Source organism: Urocitellus parryii, chromosome 11, assembly GCF_045843805.1.
Source record: "Urocitellus parryii isolate mUroPar1 chromosome 11, mUroPar1.hap1, whole genome shotgun sequence".
Taxonomy (NCBI): Eukaryota; Metazoa; Chordata; class Mammalia; order Rodentia; family Sciuridae; genus Urocitellus; species Urocitellus parryii.
The window spans coordinates 23,768,227-23,776,092 of NC_135541.1; positions in this window are offsets into that span (position 1 = coordinate 23,768,227).

Here is a 7,866-nt window from a genome sequence, read left to right on the forward strand (position 1 = left end):
GAAATGGAAATTATTGGATGTACTTAAGAAAACCTCAAGTCATCAAAACAGAAATTCTGCATTATTGAAACTCTATTTAAGAAGAGAGATAGACATCTCAGAAGGAGTACTGGGCAATGCCAAATCAGCAGCATGGGCTACCTTGCTCCTAGAAATTGGCTCATTTTTAGTCTTTTTCCTGATCCGATAAGCAAAAATCTAAGCTCCAGCAACACTTCCTTCTTCCAAACAACTCAACATAGCAGAAGACTCCAGGACCACGGAGGACAAAGGCCCCTGAAGGGGAGAGGAGTCCAAAGCCTTCCTTGGCTAGTGCTCAAGACCTGGAAGAGCGCCCCCTACTGAGCAGAAGACTATTTGCTCTTAAAAAGGAAGCCACCAACTGACCTTTAATATTATTATAAAAAAAAAATAGAAATACACACTTTAATTCTCTAGATAGAATCCTATGCATAATCCAAGAGGTTAAGGGCAGGTTCCTCAGAAATTCTGACATGGAACTCTAATTTCAACAGATAAGTAAAATGTTGACGGAGAACCCAGCCAAGCAGTTGTTGACCCTGCCCTACAACCCACCCATGAAGCTAGGAGGAGAACTAGTAGGAGCTGCCAAAAGAAAGCATTTTCCTCTCTGGTATGGACTGAATGGAACGCTGCAGATCGTTCCTTTGGCCACACGTCTTCCGAGACTTCTGGGCACAGTGTGTTGAAAGTTGTTCTTTCCAACACAACTTCCAAATGGTCTCAGCATGAATCTGAGCATTCTGATCACACATTTCTTGGCTTCTTTTCAGTGTTTTATCACTTCACTTAGTTTTAGAAAGTGTTCCCCCCTCCCCCATTGGATGGGAAAGACTCAACTCCACGTAGACGAGAACTCACAGAGCAAAGTGACCTCCAAGTTCCTAAGGCAGGAGGGGTGCACCACTGAATCCAAGGGGGAAAGGGAGGAAAACGAGACTCGGAGAGGGATGATTTGGAAGGACACTAAATGTGGCTCTCTCTCTAGGACAAAGAATGTTTTTAACTTCCCCTTTGGTTGTTCTACATTTTCCACTCTGCAATGAAAAACTACATCACATTAGTATTATTAATGTAACATTTTCATGTAACATATTGATATTAACATTAATAATTATCTTACAATTATTAATCATAACATTCAATAAAATGTCATTTTTAAATAGTGATAAATGTAATAAAATTATGTTAATGAAAAATTCAAATTAATGAGACCTAAATGTCCTAAGGTAAGATTTCTTACATGCTTAAAAACATTTTTTTCCTACTGTGGCAAAACACCCATAACATAAATATTACCCTGTTGATCACTTTTATGCAGGTGCATTAAGTACATTTTCAATGCTGCGCAACCATCACCGCTATCCATTTCTAGAAATGTTGCATCATTGCAAACAAAAATTCTATGCCTATTGGACAATAACTAACCATTCCTCTCTTCTCTTGCCCCTTGTAAGCTGTATTCTACGCTCCGTCCCTATGAATTTGTCCATTCTAAGTACTTCATATAAGTGGAATCATACAGTATTTGACCTTTTGTGACTTGTTTCACTTAGCAAATGTTTTCAGGATTTATATTATTGTAGCATGTAGCATGTAGCAGAATGTCATACCCTTTGAAGGCTGAATAATATTCCCTTGTGTGTATACTCCACATTTTGGTTATCCATTCATCTGTTGATGGACACTTGGGTTGTTCCCACCTTTTGGAGAATAATGCTACTATAAACACTGAGGGGCAACTGTCTGTGTAATTCCTGCTTTGGGTTCTTTCTTTCTTTTTTTTTTTTATCCTCCAGTTAGTTTTAATGAGTGGTAGTTCTTATAATATATGGAATTGTTGGCTCATTCAGTATTTAACTTTTTGAGAAAATTTCATCTGTTTTTCACTTCACCATTTTATATTTCCACCAGCAAAGCACCAGGGCTCCAATTTCTCTACATCTTTGACGATACTTATAATTTTCTTTTTTTTATTATACCTGTCTCAATGAGTGTGAAGAAGCACTTCTTTATGTGTTTGATGTGTATCTCCCTAATGACCAGTGATAATGAGCATTTTTCAAGTAATTTTGATCATCTGTACATTTTCTGTGGAGAAATTTCTATTCAAATCCTTTGTCCATTTTTAAATTGGGTCATTTTATTGTTGTTGAGTTGTAAGATATACTCTAGACACTAATCCCTTATCAGATATATGATTTGCCAATATTTTCTCCCATTCTGTGGGTTAGCTTTTCACTCTCTTGATAGTGTCCTTTGATGCATGAAAGTGTTTCATTTTGGTAGTCTTATTTATTTAAACATTCCTTGCTGTACCTTTGGAGTCATACCTAAGAAATCACCAAATCTAAGGTTTTTCCCTGTTTCCAACTCCCAAGAGTTTTATAGTTTTAACTCTTAAGTTTGGGTGATTTTCTTATGTGATTTTTGAGTGATTTTTATATGTGGTATAGGGTTAGTATCCAACTTCATTCTTTTGTATGTGGATGTCTAATACAAAATATTCAAAATTGCATGTTAAAAAGACTGTCTTCTTCCCTGTGTGTGGCATTCACACCAGACTGAAAATCTTACAGGATTTTGACATTGTGAAGGACAAGAGATTTCATGCCACTCAATGTGAAAAATAAAATAGCTACACTTTACACGTATATAAGAGAGGAGCCAGGCGCAGTGGTGCATTCCTGTAATCTCAGTGGCTTGAGAGGCTGAAGCAGGAGGATCTCAAGTTCAAGGTCAGTCTCAGAAACTTAGGGAGGCCATTTCTCAAACTAAAAAAAATTAAAAGGTCTAGGGATACAGCTCAGTGGTTAAGCACCCCTGGGTTCAATCCGTGGTACACACACAAAAGAAAAAGAAAGAAAGAAAAGAAAAAAGAGAAAGAGGAAAAGTTTATAGTGCTTCACCATGTGACACAGTAGTTTTGTGTAAATAAGACATTTTGAGGGCTTGGGAGTTGGGCTGTCTGGGTTTGAATCCTGGCTCCAAGGCTTACCAGCCATATAACCTCAGACAAGTCACTTACCCTTCCAAAGCCTCAGTTCCCTCTTCTGTAAAATGGGGCAATTCTACCTACCTCATAAAAAGTGTTATGAGGATTAAATGAGAAAATTCACATAAAGCACTTAACACATTTCCCAGCACACAGTAACTGCAAGGTTCGTGATGGTCATTGCAGTCATTACCATCATGATTACCATCATATCATGGAGTAGTTTATATCCCATTATTTCTGGGATTCCCACATCAGCCCTGTGCTGTAAGAGAGGTGATGATAATAGTCTCATTACAGAGATAAGTAATGTTAGGCGCAGGAAGTTTCTCATTGGACCAAGGCCACATGGCAAGGAACTGACAGGAGAAAGTGTGTGTTTTCCCACCACTGGTAAAGGGACATTATCCAAAAGAAGGTGACTTTTGCACCAGGACTTGGCTCCTGGGCCAATGTTCCTTTTACTGAGAAACTTGTCTGTCATCACTTATCCTAAAATAGAGGTGTTTTCTGTTCTTGACATTTAAAAAAAAAGGGAAACTATGGAGCAGAGAGGGTCAGGGTGCCAGGCAGTGTCTCAGAAATCAGCATAAGACCTGCAGCAAACACCAGGTGTCCCTTTCAGAGCCCAATTTCACAGAATCAGAAGGAACTAGCGTGGGCTCATCAGAACATTTCTTCAGTGGTTACCAAAGTCCTCAGTGTGCAATATCGAATTCATGCAACACCACCTCCTGGCCGTGAGGCAGTGAAGGTACCGTGCCGGGAACCTCCTGCCACTCCAGTCTCTGGAAAAGAGCGAAGGCTGAGCTGAGCTGCTTACATTCATTAAGGAGATGGTTACACGCTCTGTAAAAAGAGAGTTATTCAGTGCTCACCATAATTCAGACAAGACGTGTTAGGGAATGTGCCGATTAAAAGATAACCGTCTCCAAGAACTTTCTCGAAAGAGACGGGGAAAGAAAATAAGAACTACACAGTTTCAGGCAGGAGGTGCTAAGTGCTTTAAACAGTTTTCTTGTGCAACTTCCGACAACAAAGGCCAGGTCCTTAAGCTCCTCCAATACAACATCCTCTTGGTTACTTCTCACCAAAACCTTACCTAGCGGAGTTAGCATCCCTGGACTGAGTCCTCAGTATGCAAAGCCTCTCCCATATCTTCAGGCTCTCAAAGGGAAACACAGCCTTCCTGATGTAATAATGGGAAGGATGGCGAAGCTATAAATTTATTTGGATTTACGATCTGGCTCTCTCCCTCACCTCCATCTGTGCCAAGCCATCCCGGACGCTCCTGATTAATCATCTGTGGAAAAAGTACATTACTGCAAGGTGCATGCTTGCTCTCAAGTGCTTTCAACGAGACCCTGGGAAGCTAGTGAGAGGCTTTCAGGAAAGAGCTGCTCAGAGGGCAGCAAATATTTGGCCTTTTCTGTACTTCTCTGCTGTCTAAAACTAGAGTGGAAATAAATGCTTTCGGGATCAGGGAAAATAGAAGAGCTATGCAGGCTGCCGCAGAAACCTCAGAGTGGAGACTGTCAGCCACGCCACCTGAACAGGTGATTCTGGGGAGCGGCATGGTCTAGTCTGTCCTGAGAGGCTTCAACCAGCCGCCAGAGGCAGCAGTGTGAAGGAGTGAGTGGAAAGAAGCAGGATTTGGAGAAAGACCGGTTCAAATTCTGGTTCTGCTACTTAGTGTATGAACTGAGCAAGATCTGTAAGTTTCAGTTTTCTTTCAAAAAAAAAAAAAAAAAAAAAAGGAGAACCCTTGTTATCTAGAGTGGGCATAGCAGTGAGCTTGTAAAATAGCTCCCAAGGACCCTTCCTCCTGGAGTTCATGCCCAGAGTGAGCTGGGCGGGATGGCTCCCCTCTATGGAAAAGAATACAGCTATCGTGATGGGCTGTGGCCTCTTAGGCTAGATTGAAAGACAAGGGCTCCCATCTTGCTTGCTCTCCCTCTCTGGCTCTTTTCCCTTGTGCTCTGTTCAAACAGGCTATCTTGCCGTGAGCTGCCCTGTGGAGAGGCCCACACAGGAAGGAATGGAACACAACTTCCAGCCCGGAGCCAGTGAGGAACCGAGGCCCGAGGCCCAACGGCCCACAAAGAGCTGAATCCTGACCACAATTCTGCAGGGCAGCTCAGGAGCAGAGTCCCTGGAGTCGAGCCTTAAGATAACTGAAGCCCAGCCAATGCCTCAGTGGTGGTTTAGGAGACACCCTGAGGCAGAGGACCCAGCTAAGCCTGAGTCATCCAATGATGAGACAGTGAAGAGTTGCCGTTCTAAACCACCAAATTTGGGGGGTGATTTGTTATGCAGCCATGGATATCAGTATATTGAAAATTGAATAAGGCACCCCACACACTGGCCAGTCCATGTGTGGTAGCTGTTATCATTAGTACGAGATGGACTGATTGCCTTGCAAATCCATTTACAGAAACATGGTGGCACGAGATGGAGGGGTGGAGGGAGGGAAGGAGATGGCATTTCCAGGAAGTCACAAACTAAGCAGAAACTAAAAAGAGAAATATAGCCAAATGCCAACTATTTTGTGACATATGATCATCTCCCTTCTCTATAGTCCCAAAATATTTCACTTGTGCCATGATTATAGCAATAACATGGTTGGTCATATGTTGTGCAGTTGTCCCCTTCTCCCAGATCTTGTCCTCAAAGGCAGGGGCCAAGCCTTCCCATTTTGGAATCCATCACAGTGCCTCAAATACTACCTTTGCAAATGATGACAGTGAGACCAACCTGCAACTGATCTTCCTCCCTTTAAAAAAAAAAAAGTTATTGTGGTAAATATTTTCTTCTTATTCTTTTTGTATAGAATTCCTCATCTCTCAAAGTCCCAATCACAGGCGTCTTTCTATGTAGTCTTCCTGACTTGCAGCTCTCCTTTTGGGATTATTCACTCCTTTGATGCTTCTCTTCCTGTTCTCCCAATCTTGATCAGAATTAGTGATGGCACCAGGTGTGGTGGCACACGTCTGTAATCCCAGTGACCCAGGAGGCTGAGGCAGGAGGACTGCAAGTTTGAGGTAAGCCTCAGTAACTTAGCAAGGCCCTAAGTCACTCAGCAAAATCCTGTCTCAAAATTAAAAAAAAAATAAAAGCTGGTAGCAGTGGCCCACATCTGTAATCCCAGCAGCTCAGGAGGCTGAGTTGGGAAGACTGAGGGTTTAAAACCAGCCTCAGCAACAGTGAGGCTCTAAACAACTCAGTGAGACCCTGTCTCTTAAAAAAAAAAAAAATATGGCTGGGGATGTGGCTCAGTGGTTGAGTATCCCTGAGTTCAATCCTTGGTACCCAAGAACTAAAAAAATAAAATTAAAATACAATTAAAAAGGTCTGGGGATGTGACTCAGTGGTTAAGTACCCCTAAATTCAATCCCTGGTACCAAAAACAAAACAAACAAACAAAAAACCGGAAGCCTCCAGAACCACAGGGGCAATCCATCCTCTCACCCTGCCAACTATGGTACCCACCCCACATTTGCAGTAGGTTCCCAGAACCAGTCACTGAAGGAATAAATTATTTCAAACAATCCTCCGAGATTTGAATAAACAAATGTCTGAGAACAAAATGAGGGGAGAAAGCTCAGAAGACATGTCACAAGTTGTAACACTTTTTTTTCAAAGCCACAGAGAGACTTGTGACTCCAAACAACCAAGTTTATAGAGCTTACAGAATCTTTCAGGTTCCTCTCACAAGCATGCCGTGGGTCCTTACTGGCTCTAATCCAGGGGCAAAGAAAATGGAGCTGTCAGCACTGCTGCTGGGGGAAAGGAAGTCCAGGTGAGAGGGCAGAGGTGCACCGTGAGAAACGGTCGGTTCAAGAGGGGACAACAAAAGAGACGTCTGGAACTCATTTCCAAAGCCAACGGTCAACCCATGTTTCCCTGACCCCCAACCCCGGCTTCAATCCACCATTAATCAGGATGCTAGTCCAACAGGACTTGAACCTCCATGCAGCACAGGATTTTGTACTGGAAAGAATGAAAACTCCCTTCTTTTGCAACAGGACAGGGCAGTCAAAGACGTCACAAACAGGTGGGAAAGGGGAGAGCCAGTGATGAGCCTCGACAGCATTGAGGCCACTAATGAAGACAGGTGGGGCAAGGACTGCTCAGAACTCAGGGTAGGTGAGGCAATGCCTGTTGCCTTGGCAATCCCTCCTCGACAGGGTGACCTCTACTTCCAGGCGTCAGAACCTCAGGCTAAGGGAGGCTCCTTGGTCCCCAGTGCTCCCAGTTCCTGGGCACAGGGCTTGAGCCTTGTGGAACTCCAGCTCAGAGGCATCCTCCAGCACCCTGGGGTAGTGATTGGGCGAATAACCCACTCAGGCTGCTGATTGGCTGTTGCCTGGCAGCTTGATTAAACGTTAACACCCACCTGCTTGATGGTGATTGGTCAGCATCAGTCAGTCTGGTGGTGATTGGCCAGGACTTACTTCCTAACCAGACCTATTTTTGGGCACTGGTTGGTCAGCGCTCAGTGGTGGATATTTGTCTGCTTAACTAGAGGAACAGTGCTGTTCCTAAGCTGGCCTGAGTTAAGAAGGCACACTTGGCAAGGAGGCCTGAGTCTTGAATAGGGTGGGGCAAGAGAGGAGGAAATATTTGTCACACATCGCACACTTTCCCCTTAACAGGGCATTTTATCACCTTGAGTGGGTTTTGTTTGTGTTTGTTTTGGTTTGGGGGTGTTTTTTTGTTTTTTGTTTTTGTACCGGTCATTGAACTAAGGGGCACTGGGCCACTGAGCCACATCTCCAGCCCTATTTTGTATTTTATTTAGAGACAGGGTCTCACTGAGTTGCTTAGCGCCTCGCTTTTGCTAAAGCTGG